Here is a 13,137-nt window from a genome sequence, read left to right on the forward strand (position 1 = left end):
GTTTCTTTCGGTATCCTAATCCATAAACTCTCATTTGGCTCCTCATCCATCCCCAGGCAGACCTCCATGCACTCAGCTCCATCCACTCCAGCTGCTGTCTCACATAGAGGGCAACTCCCCCTCCTTGTCTTCCCATTCTGTCCTTCCTAAAGAGCCTGTATCGTGCTTGTAATGTCTCATCTGTTCTTTGCAGCACATACAGCCTAGCCCTACACACCACTCATTTGATCTTCTCTTAGCTTTGGGACCAAACTGTGCATCTATATTCTGAGTGCGTATACAGTTTGCAGAGTGGGATTTTATGACAGGTGCTAGAAATTTCTTTACTTGTATCTCAGTTTTCCTTTGAAGACAATTTCACAACCCATGCACAGGAAGCACAATTTGCTGTTGGATCATGCTGTGCCATAAAGAGAGCTCTACTGTATCCCATCGATAATGTGACAATAATTTCTAGGCAAATTCCAGATTCATTTTCTTTGCTAGTTATGTGACAATATTTTATTTAAGAGCTTTGAGATAAATGGTCTTGTTTGTTCAATCATTTGCATGCTACAGTGTTTACTCCTTGATCTGTAGGAACAAGAAAGACTCTGCATCTGCTTATAGCACAATGATGGCCTCATATTCAAAGAAGCAGAACTCTCTCTTTCTCAGCTTCTGCTTTTTCTTGTCTAGATATTCCCCCCCACCCCAACACACACACACTGCAGCTCCATTTGGAATATATTTTATGCTACTTCTTCTCTAAGGGTACAGCAAATATATTGAATACTTACGTAGCTGGCATTATTTTCTTTTTTATCTTCTGCAGTAGGAATCTTTCCAAGTGGAGCACAGCAGAGTGTGACAAAACAAGAGATCTTAATATGGTAAATGTGAGAAAAGAGCTCATATTCACTTACAGTGAGATGATTTATTGAGAGGTTTCAATGAACTAACTTCTTTTGCCATAGGTTTGAATCTTATTATCTGAGGTTACAGATTGGTTTGGAAGATCTCCAATAACTGTCAAGGCAATGAAGCTCTATCAAAGACTCTGGAACGTATCCTTCTAACTTTATGAATGTCTCAGTGGAGCAACAGTTAAAGAAGCTTGAAATTTTATGAAGCAATATTTCAAGGGTTTGCCAGGCTAAAATGTTTGGCTTGATTTTTTTCCACTGCCTTGCCCTCTGAACATTATAATATAAAATACTGTTTTGAAAAGATAGAGTTCTAGACATGTTTTGTAGATGCAAATGATTACACAAGCTGTTCAATGACTAAGAATTAAACCCTGCTTGTCCACAGAGAATCAGTAGTCAGCCTTGGTAAAATACAGCTAACCTATATATCCCTGTCTTAAATTAATGTGGGGTCACATAAAAGATCTGTGTCTGTTTCAGCTTTCTTTCTGTGCTACAGACAATATTATCTGAAATTGTGAAGCACTGGTATTAAATAATTGACACACCAGAAAAAAACCCCAAACCAACAAACAAGCCAAAATGTAGTATTATTTTTTCTTTGGAGAAGGATTTTCATATTGAATTATCAATGAAACATACCCCCTTCCTCATATCCTAATAATTAAGAAGTAAAAATCCCAAATAAGTGATTATTCATGGTCTGACTGAGTCTGCAAGGGGGATGTTATATTCTGTATCATACTGAAGAATGGTCCAATTTTCTTTTTGCTTTTTTCCTAAAAAAAAAGGGCTTTCACAAAACACTGTTTTGTAATAGCCAAAAAAGATTAGTAAATTCAGATCAAGTCCAATTAATATTTTTGGTAGAATAAGCATCAAAAATAATTATAATAACAGTCATTATAACTATAATTAATAATAATAACAACAGGTGAAGGAATAAAGGAACAACAGTTTTGGATATATTGAAGAGGGTTTGATTTTGAGGCATAGGACATACTGGAAACATCTCTGTAGTATGGTACTTGGAGACAGAGGTTTTCAAATGTTCTTTGGAAGAGATTTGAACTTGTTTTTAAACTGCTGGGAGCATGTTCATACAAGCCAATAATCATGTTGAGAGCTCCAAAGTTAGCATCCAACAAGTGCTTTACAAATGAATACAGAATATCAGTACTATTAAAGTGTTCTGATGCAACAGAAATAATCGATGCTCTAGCAACCAGGAGAAAATGGCAGTTGCAAATGAAAAGAGAAAGAGGAGAAGGAAACACAGGGAGATTCAGAGATGGAAAATGTGGACAGTCAACAGCACGTGCTGAGGCTAAACAATGTTATGTTCACAAAAGGTTTGATTTCCCAACCATTGAAATGAATGTTTTAATTGGAAAGGTGATCAGATCATTAAAAGAACAGGAAGAAAACTAGTGCTTCTGCTCTTCTGAGCAAAAACCTAAATTTTAATTAAGGAGTTAAAAAAAAGATATACACGCATGTACTATATTATATGTAACTATATTAACTATTTTTTCTCTCGTATTTTGAATTACTCAGTACCTTAGCTTTAGGTAAAAGTTTTATGACTCAGTTATGTAGCTTTGATTCTCCCTTGAACCTGAACTTCTGTACTGCTATCTGGAAATACCCTGTGGTTCAGGGTTTGCCATATTTCCTTTCAAAAAATGTATGTTTGTTTTTTGTAAATTTCTGCACTTAAATGGTCATATTTATCACCAGTTTTCAGTCTTTGTGACTTCAATTGGTAGGACTCTAGTATAAAAGCATTCTGACATTTCTCTCTTCCTAGCTGTTTACTATAATTGATTAATAGTAATTTCAAGAGTACATGCTGCTAAAAATACTGCTGAATTATTATATGATAACATTATGAATAGCCATAGTGGCCATTGAATAGGACCATATCCTCACAAGGATTTTTACCTGAACTTTCTTCCACAGTTAGCTTTATTTCTCTGTCTAGAAAACTGCAGTGTTGTGGAAGACCTCTTTCTTTATCATGGAGTACTGTCTAACTCAGATGGCTCCCTGTTCAGCATCCCAGAAGCAGAACATTGTATAATCAGCCTGATCTAAGGTAATACAGATGGATATGACATGGAAAGTTCCATACTTCATATGTGCAGCCATTCTAATGGGAAGCTGTTAATAAATGACTATCAAATTTTCATTTTGTCAAACTACAAAGCTGAATGGGACAAATATATCCTAGCCTTAAACCATCTGATTAAATATAGTAGGCAAATATCTCATTTTTCAATTATACATACGGTCAGACTCTCAAATTGTCTAGGTTTTTATGTAGACCTATGTAAATAGTCGGGTTTTCTTAACAACTTAGCAGTACATTTAATTTATTAGGTACTACATTCACCTTACATACCTTAATACATATGAAAATGTAGGTTTTATTGTGTCTACTACCCATACTTTAACATATTTCTGTATACACTTTCTTATGTATTATCTGACACACATGCCAAGAAGAAAAATGTTAAACAAATCTAGCCTGTCAGAGATCTGGGTCACCATATTGCTACAGATAAGCAAGCTGTTGCAGCTACCATATCTCTTTACACATTTTTGAAAGTTACTTTCATAATGTCATAATTTGTGTAGGGCACAGATGTTCACCTCTAATCACTCTTAAGAAGAAAAGAAATATAAAATATTTTGTTAGAAAACTCTACAACAATAGTCTGTATATAAATCAACTCCAGACACTAAATACAAAATTAACTGCAGCAAGACATGGTAAATTTGGGGTTGAAATATGCTCTTGGCTATCTAGGCTATAGTTCCACTGACCTTAAAGGGCATTTCCCAGGCATCATTCTGCTTTATTGACTTTAATCAAGAGATTAAACAAGAGAGATTTAATCAAGAGATTTGACCCCTCTCTGAAAACATTTATCATAGGGCTTATTCACATGAAGCATCTCTTATTCATCAATGTCTTTCAGAGCAGATATTATTTTTATAATCTGTTAATAGTTTTTGCTTTTGTCTCAGAAAACACATGTAAAAATACTTCTTAGGGTTAGAACTTTGGATTGATCAGTAGAGACTAAAATAGTGGTACAGAAAGAGGCTAATATATACAGAAAATGCAGAGGTAAGGCCATATTTAAAAGAAATATAAAGGTAACCAGATACAGGAATAAACAGATCAAGCACATTAAAAACCATCTCATTGCATAAAAGTTATCTGAAGACGTGTTTATAGGATAAATACAGGGGATTAGAGTAAATACAGGATAAATACAAATTAGAGTATAAAGAATCCTACTTTCTTTTGAAGTCACTGGCCAAAGAGTCTGGGGAGTCTATCATGTTACTACAATTTATATTTGTGGAAAAAGTACACTCCGACCAACAGAACATTTTAATATCTTTGAAAGTGTCTATTTTTAAAAGTATTGTTAATTTATTAACTGATTTATTTTTAAATACTCAAAAATAATTCCACATTGAAAGAAGAGGTTTATAATTTGAAGAAATAAATGCTACCCGGGAGATGAGACAAAGACAGAGAGGGTGTTATACATTAAAAATGTAATTTGCTGAAAAATGAAAATCATGTTTAATTATGGATTATGGCCAGTGACTCCATTTATATCAGTTACATAAATGATCTAAAATAACTTCATATGCAGTGATCCTACTTTTATGCATTTTAACAATTTCTTCAGAATTCATCAATATGTTATTTTTATAATTGGTAATAAAGAGGATATTTTCATAATTCCTAAAAACCTTTTTTACAGAAAGGAAAGCATTGCATTAGTTTCTAAGGTTTTACACATTTTATTTCAAAAAGTCTGAAGACCTATCCTGAGCCAAAAAAACCATTTCAAATAAAGGAACTTCAATCAATTTAATTAATTCTCAATTAGCAAAATTTGGTTACTGATTCTGGTATTGAAAAATAATTAAAAAAAAAAAAAACAAACAAAAACATCTAGGCAAAACACCTTTCCTCCCCACTTCCTAGTCTCCAATTTCCCTGCCACATGTTATACCCAGTCCCTTTGTCAAGGTGATGGGCAGTGGAGGAGTTAGAGATCGGTGTACTGTAGGTTCTACTTTGTTGCTCCGGTGTGGGTTCCTCCATCAGCTGCAGTCCCTTTGCAGTCGTACCTCCTCCTCAACCTCCTTGCTGTCCCTGCTTAGGGTAGCGCCTTTTGCTCCTGCCCTGCTCTGAGTAGCTATTTTCCTTTTCTTCAGTGTTTCTTCTTCTCTGGTGTCCCTCCTGCCCTGGCGTCTCTCTTGTATCTCTGCCTGTGTGTCTCCTCCTGCATAATTGTGCATATGTCTCTTCAAGAATCAAATCTGAAAAAATATTATCTTATGTGGTAAAGTAAGTTCATATTTTTTGAAATTATAAATGAGAATGGAGCCTCATGAAACATCTGGGCATTTGTCCAAACATACATAGCTTTAACTGCATATTGAAATTATCCTAAACTTAGGGAATTCTGCATCCTAAACTGTTTGAAAGGTTACTGTGGCCAGGTGTCACGAATTGGCACAGGAATAAGGAGAAGAGCATGGACAGTCACCAAGCAGGAATGCTAATGAGGGAAGAGAGTAGAAATCAGTCTGGAGGACAAATGTCATGACATTTGTGAAAAGAACATCATACCACAATGGTGTGCCTAAAATCCTATGTTTTATGACTATAAAGAAGAACGCAAGATTAAGTCATGCAAATAAGAAAACAGTAAGCTGATCCTAAATAAGTCTTGTTTAAAACAGTTAATAAGGACACAAAAATTATCCTTATATTTTCCTTATCTATCTATTTGCCTTACATTTTCAGCCATAAGTAGTGACTTTCAAAGCTCTGGTTTCGGTGGCGCAAGCTAAGATGCCAGAAAGATGTCCCGATTCAAAAAGTAATATTCACTGACTGAGTAGTGAATACTGCTTTGAAATCTGGGACTGCTCAAAGTGCCTTGAATAACACTTTCTGTTTTAATTTAACATACCTGCCTTCTTGTAATTAGGATATTCAGAAATATTACTTCTTATTCCTTTTTTGTCTTCCAAAATACTAAACATACCTTTATTTTCATATTCTGTTTCAGAATGAAAATATTTAATATTTTAAGTTAGTAACAGGTCAATTATTTTACCTCTTGTTGTAGTCCGCATCATCCCTGCTATTGCAATTTGTAGGTTCCTATGCTTTAAATAAAGTAGGTCTCATAGAAAACTAGGGAAACTGAGTTACTTTTTAATTGAAGACTTAAGAAAAAATAAGTACTTAATTTAGAAGTGACCAGAAACATTAAATTGAACAGTTTTATGATTTTCTTTGTCCTCCAAAATTGCTTTTTCAGTCTCCTTTTTAAATTAAATTCTCAGTCAATCTTCCAAGAGACTATAGTTCTTGTCAAAAACATGTCTTCCACTGTTGTTAAACATCCATAAAAAAAAATCAGTTTTTCAAGAAGAGTTAAGTGAAAAGACTGACCAATTACCATTTTTCTAGATTCAAGCTGCTAAATACATTAGATGTTCTGGAGGTTTTGCCATGTGTCTAATTGTGTTAATACAACTGATTTGTGGAAAGAGCTTTTTCACCGGCTTTCACAGCCTATTGAGTCAAAATAGCAAGAAAAAGCCAGTCATTAATTTAATGGATTGAAGTTTTTTCTAGAATAATAGACATACTGGAATTTTGTCTTATAACATGGAATTTTATAATTTTATTTTGACAAAGTGGGTGAAGACAAAGAACTGGCTCCTCACTCAACATTTCCAGTCACAGACCAGAAAAATATTTTCTGATATGAAAATGATGTTATTTTTTCTCAATATAACTAATATTTTTACATGTCCACTTAATTTGAGATTTTTTTTTTGCCAGATCATGTCTAGAAAATATTTTTTGCCCAGACTAAAGATATTACATATATAGTCCTACCAAGTCATGAGTACAGGAGAGAGCCTACTAGCAGCAATTGCCTCAAGCGAAGTGCTGTCACAAACTCCAAAGCTTTGATGTGCTCAGAAAGGGTGGAAAGCATAAAGTGAAGAGTGAGGGGTGGGTATGAAAGGGAGCAGCTGAGTCCCACGCTTGTTTCTATGTTAGTCAGCAGAACAGAGAATGACAGGGTGTTAGGGGAATGCATTCTGTAACCTTTCAAAAGGAGTCACAGCAATTGCTTTCACATATGTTCCTTAGCTCCCCTGAGAATTTACTCATTGCCTTGGATGTGGAGTGATCGATATTCTCTCCCAGCACAGGCCCTACTTGTAAAAGCCAGGCTAGATTTCAGAGGAAAGACAGCAGGCAAAGAACAATAGCACTTCCTTCTAAAGTGCCTTGTACCGGTTTGTTGTTAGGCACTACAAGACTTTCTCCACAACTGCCAGTCACACACTTAGAGCTTAAAATAGATTTTACACAGAATCCCTGATGTACCTGTCTGATGGATTTCATCTGTTTAAAAAAAAAAAAAAAAAAAAAAAAAAAGCTTTGTTTCCTGCTGTCCTTGGAGTTTTCAGACTATAGATACTGTTCCAACCTGCCTCACACAAGGACAAAATTTTCCCTGCAAGTAATTCAGTCACAGATGGTGGATAGGCTAAGAAGCAACATGCCACACCATGTGATACAGAAAGTTTAGATTAAAATAGCTAGCTAGCTTACTCAAAGAAATGGTTCCTACTGACACCAGTAGGACTTGTTTTAATGTGACATTGCCCTTCCACTTCTTTTAGTATTATGTTTCCTTTAGAGTTACGTGTTAGTAGCCGGTACGGGGGTATCATTCTAGTCTCCTTGAAGAAGAACAGAAGAAGGATTGCAGAGCACATTGGCATCTTTGTCAAGAATAATATGAAGTTTTTGGGGTAGTTTTTTCCTCTTCAATTTTGAGTCCAATGGAGGAAATTTCTATATATTTCCTACAGGTGGAGGGAAAAAAGATGGTAAATACAGAAAAGAGGAAGACAAGGCTAAGGAGTGGACAGGGCTTATACAGCATTTTCATTGGTATAAATGCTATATATACCAACACCTACTTTTTCAAAAATTTCTTTGTTATTTTAGAAGCTTTTTGCCTGATCAGCACTTTTCTTATTATTGTCTTTATATATTTATATAATTGGGAATCAGTGATATTAATGCCCAGTGAATTCAAATGACCAACACATGGCATTACAGTGATTTTATGAAGGAAATTATCCTCAAAAAGATTAAGTGATGATTTATTCAGAATTTCCAGGTCTGTCAGCAAGCTCCAGAGATATCGGGTCTGGTGACAGGCAGTGGTCTGCTGTGATAGTTGCATTAGTATCTCCATTTTTTTTAATTTCTCTGTTCCATGTCTTGAATGAGTTTGCAAGTTTTGACCAATAACAATTTTGATCAATACCAATTGGTGAATATCAGTATTTGACCTGCCAACACTAGTATTTTAAAAATGACAATGTTTGTTAAGTTCAGTTACCTGAGGAGTAAAAATCCTAGTTTTTGTCTATCTGTCCCACCACCTTCAAAACTGCAAAATAATTATATGTTCTGAAACATTTGCATGTGGGGGATCAGATTCTCTTCTTCTTTTGTACCTATGTGTAACTTCGCTGAACGGCATGGAGCCTCACTTCAGACGTGCAAGGTAATTTGTGGCACAATGCGATAAATGGATTGTTTTCATTAAGGCAAAAAAAAAGATAACTAGTGTTCATTAGTTAGGGAAAAGAAGTACAAAAATTATGAGAATAAGAAAATTATATACTTTTGTAAATAGCCTATATTAAACCCCTTTCAATATTCATTTTGTTTATGTAGGGTAAACGTGCTTCAATACAGTCATATTTAGAAAACTCAGGCCCATCAAAAGGAAGCCTGATACTCATCAAAAGCCTGATACTCAACAAAAGGAATGGCAGGGAGAGAAGTGTTAGTGCCACATGTCTCCGATTTCAATATTTCTGGCTTTTTCAAACACATGGGGAAACTTTCTCCTGGGATACAGTAAGGATGGCCAGTTTGCTTAAAGATATGCCTGTACAGGTCATATCATAGAAATCTTTATGATTTGTTATTATTACACTTAAACAGTGAGGTAATTTGTTATCCAGAAATGGTATGATCTACTTTGATCTGTTAAATGCAAGATGCAAAGGAAACACACATGGCACTGTCACAGAAACTCTCAGAACTCTTCAAAGTCAACATGCATTTTAAGACTGTTTCCCTGTCCCAGAAATAGTGTTTACACCTCTGGAAATTGTCCATGCAGACTTTTATTGGTTTAAAATTAGTTCAAAAACAGCAAGTCTACCAACACTGTAGTTGCTGTGATCAGTAAGGCATACAAAGTGTTTTGTTTCTTGGAGGTTGCTCCCTTGGGATAAACACTCAGAAACTGCAGTTTTGTCCAGAACCAAATACAGGTCACACCTAACCTTTTAGTGGTATAACTTGAAAGTCTGTAATTTAATCATGTTTCATGTGCCTCGTGAATCACATGGCTTCCTCATGGAAGCCACACTGGGTCCCAAGCTGGTTGGATGCATGATCCTTTCATGTTTCAGAATTCTGGTGTTTGATATTTGGGGAATCCTATTCTCTATGTCTATCGACATAACACCAAGCATGTCTCAGCTGTCTGTGATTCAAGGCATTGTTAGATGTAAAACAGCAGTGTGACCCTGATTTAGGTTTACTGAGAAAATTGCTAAGCCATGAGAAAAAAGCTTTGGGAATGTGCATAAGCTACGATAGTACAAGTACAGAAAACATGGACAGAGGTGATATTGTTTGGATGCAGATAGTTAGTGACTTTAAGAACCTTAAAAAAAATATTGAAATGAAAAGGTATTAAGTCCTAGGAGTAAAGTGGGGAACTGGTAGGTAACAGCTCAGCAGCATCAAGTATCAAATCAGTTCCAAGAAACAGAAGGTAGACTGTTCCTTGCCTATTAACTACCTGTCCAGAAAAGACTTGTCAGGCATCTTATGGGGGATAGCGAACATATTAATGCTTAGCCTAGCAGCTCACCAGTCGTAGATTTCTATTACATGTATATTACTCTATTTAAATAAAAAAATAGCTGTTTATCTTAAACTGAACATATCCTGCCTGCAGAGTCTCTGTGCATGGTAAAAGATGCCAGAACAAATGTGACCTGGAGAGGGTTTGTTATAACTTGGTAGATTAAATTTAGGTCTGCTACTGCAAATATTCTGCTGCCTTGGTACTTACAGCCTATCTGTAGTTTCCACAGCATATTAATCTAGGATTAAATCTATGACATGCTGAAGGGTGCCTATGAGATAACTTTTACAACCAACACAAAAAGCACTGTTAGGATAATAAAGGTCTGTTGCATTCTTCACAGTCTGTGCAGTCTGAACGGGTGTGGGAGGAGTTGGTGCTTTGGAGGACCATCATGAAGCCATGCCTTCAGCATGAAGCTAAGATATATGTCATATTGAATAACTTAAGTATGATGGTGCAAAAAATGAAACTGAAATAGTACATAGTTTAGGACTTGTTAATATATTTTTTTAAACAATTGGATTTTAAAATATTGCTAATTACAACTTTTGTTAGACCAGAAAACAAATTCTAAGGAATTTTTTTTTTTTCATGAGTCATATGGTGGATAATTTCATAATTTATGTATCCCAGGGAAGGTGGTGTTTAGAAGAATCACAGAATGGCTGATGTATTGGGAGGCACCTTTGGAGATCATCTAGTCCAACCTCATTGACCCAAAGCAGGGTCAACTACAACAGGTCACCCAGGGCCATGTCAAGTTACGGCATGACTCATGATCTCCATCATCAAAGATGGAGATCCTAGAACTTCTCTGGGCAACCTGTTCCAGAGTTTGACCACCCTCACATGGAAAAAGTTCTTAGTTATGTTTAAATGGCATTTTCTGTATTTCATGTCCTATTCAGAGGATTGCCATCAAAGCAGAGTAGTAAGCAACAGTCAGAGATGTCCAAAGTTCCTGCTAGAAAGATCAGAGAAAGTTGGAGTCATCCCTCATCTCTTTAACTTTAATGTAGGAGTGGATACATCTCACAAAACCTAATTCCCAAATGCACCATTGTTTTAAACAGAATGTAATATCTAAAAGGATGTTTAACAATTTACATTTATTGTCTCTTTTGTGGAAAGTGTTTATGGATGAAGACAAATACTTCTTCTAGTTGATATTTTCTTCTGTGTCCTCGTTACTAGGTTTCTTAAGTTTTCAGCCACTCTGGTAAAATTTAATAGAAAATGCAGATAACCTTCTAAGTCTCTGAAATATTAATTGCAATTAATCAGCAGAAAGCTCTTATTACTATCTCCTAGTAGTATAATCAGTAATGAATAGAGAGCATTGGAAACAACTGTGCTTAACATACCTTTATCTTTCAAAAAACCAAGAAGAATGGAGACTATATTAAAAGAGAGTTGTAGTTTTTAATAAAATTCAGTTCCATCATGGCTAAATAAAAGGTGTCAGTCCCAGGAACTACTTTCACAATGCTAAGTCAATAAGTGAAATTCCTTTTCATTGAAAGAATGGTAATAGGCAGCTAAAAATTAAATTCACAACCAGCACAAGAAATTAAGAGACTTCTAAGCTTAGTCAACAAAAAATGTTGGTTTTTTTTTTTTTTAAAAAAAGGATATTTTATATTTCTTATTTGTGATATTGGCTCTCAATATGTGCTTGTTTTATTTTCTGTCAAATCCGATGACAGTCTAATATAAACTTCTCATGTTCTGGAGAATAAAGGCATGCTTTAATGTTTCCCCAAATCAGTTAATTGCCTTAACTAATAATTTAATGCTTTCTTTTTTCTATCTGTATTTTTTCCTGTCTTATAAAATCAAGATTTCTGGTTGAAATCTTTGTACCCAAGCTTCAGCAGAAACGAAGAATCATGTCTACCTTAGAATAAGCTCAGGAGGTAGTGCATAGTTCTGGGGAATGGAGAATGTAGAATCATTCAAGATGAAAAATGTAATTCAATGCAGGAATCTACCACCTGCTAAGGAGTGAAGCCACTATATATTATTATTCAGGAGCTAGTGCTATCTAATCTTCTGTGAGAAAGACTTATAAAGAAAAAAAGTTATTGTTTTAGGTAAAGATAGGTTTTGGACTGTATAACCTCTTTTTATGATTTCTTTAAAGCAAAAAAACCTAACCAATAAACAAACAAACCCTCTGAATTAACTTTGTACAATACTTAAACTTACTACAGTGAACCTGCGGTGATGAAAATGCATCTTCCTATAACTTCTCTTACCTTTCAGTGTAACTTTTTTTCCTACCTCTCTTAATGGAATTATCTTATATTACACCTTCTGTGAGTCACATAAAGTAACATTTCCACACACCTACTTGATACATTAATTTGCTACTGCAAACAGTATGCAATCAATTGTTAGAGGTTCCACAACATCTATTTTAAATGGACTGTCTACATTGCCCTAAGGGAATTGTATGAAGTAACTTTTCCTTTCTATGTTTAATATTAATGCTACATAGTCTTCATTGTGAAGGTTAAAATGTAAATTACTCATACAACAGTTACATCATTTACTTCTTAGTTGCCTTGTCCTTTCTTTCAGGTATTAGGACTCTCCTTAAGAGGTAAAGTTTGAAACATCTATTGTTTAGTACCATTTGGCACTCAGACTCCAAAACATGCCTTTAGATTGTTTGCACCTTTATATAACGGCCTCCTGGTCAAAGAAAATATAAGTCTTCAGTATAAGCTTTGGCCTTCTAAAAAAGCAGGGCTACCACTGAAGTTTAACGACCTAAAACTTCATCTGGGACTGTGTGGATGTGAAAAAATAATTAAGGATCATGCTGATCATGTTTCATTTATGTCAGTTAGGCAGCACAATGAGTTATAAAGCTTGCCAATAATTGCCCTGCCCAATCCTCTCCACTATGAAGTCTAGGACTAATACAGACTTAGAGTTAAATGGCTTGTGAATAGATACTACATATCAGCTGAATACTTGGTCTTTAAATTGTGGATAGTCCTTTTAAGGGTCTTTCTACATACGATTTCTTCCACTTTCAAAAGATTACCAGAAAAACCTGTTTATTATTATTAAATGCAGAAATGATAGCTATTATTATTATTATTATTATTATAAATAATAATATCCCCCTTAATGTCTGCTGTCTGAACAAGTTTCATACTTGGTGTTATAAAATATTT

The sequence above is a fragment of the Aptenodytes forsteri genome, unplaced genomic scaffold (genome assembly GCF_000699145.1).
Source record: "Aptenodytes forsteri isolate BGI_AS27 unplaced genomic scaffold, ASM69914v1 Scaffold172, whole genome shotgun sequence".
NCBI lineage: Eukaryota > Metazoa > Chordata > Aves > Sphenisciformes > Spheniscidae > Aptenodytes > Aptenodytes forsteri.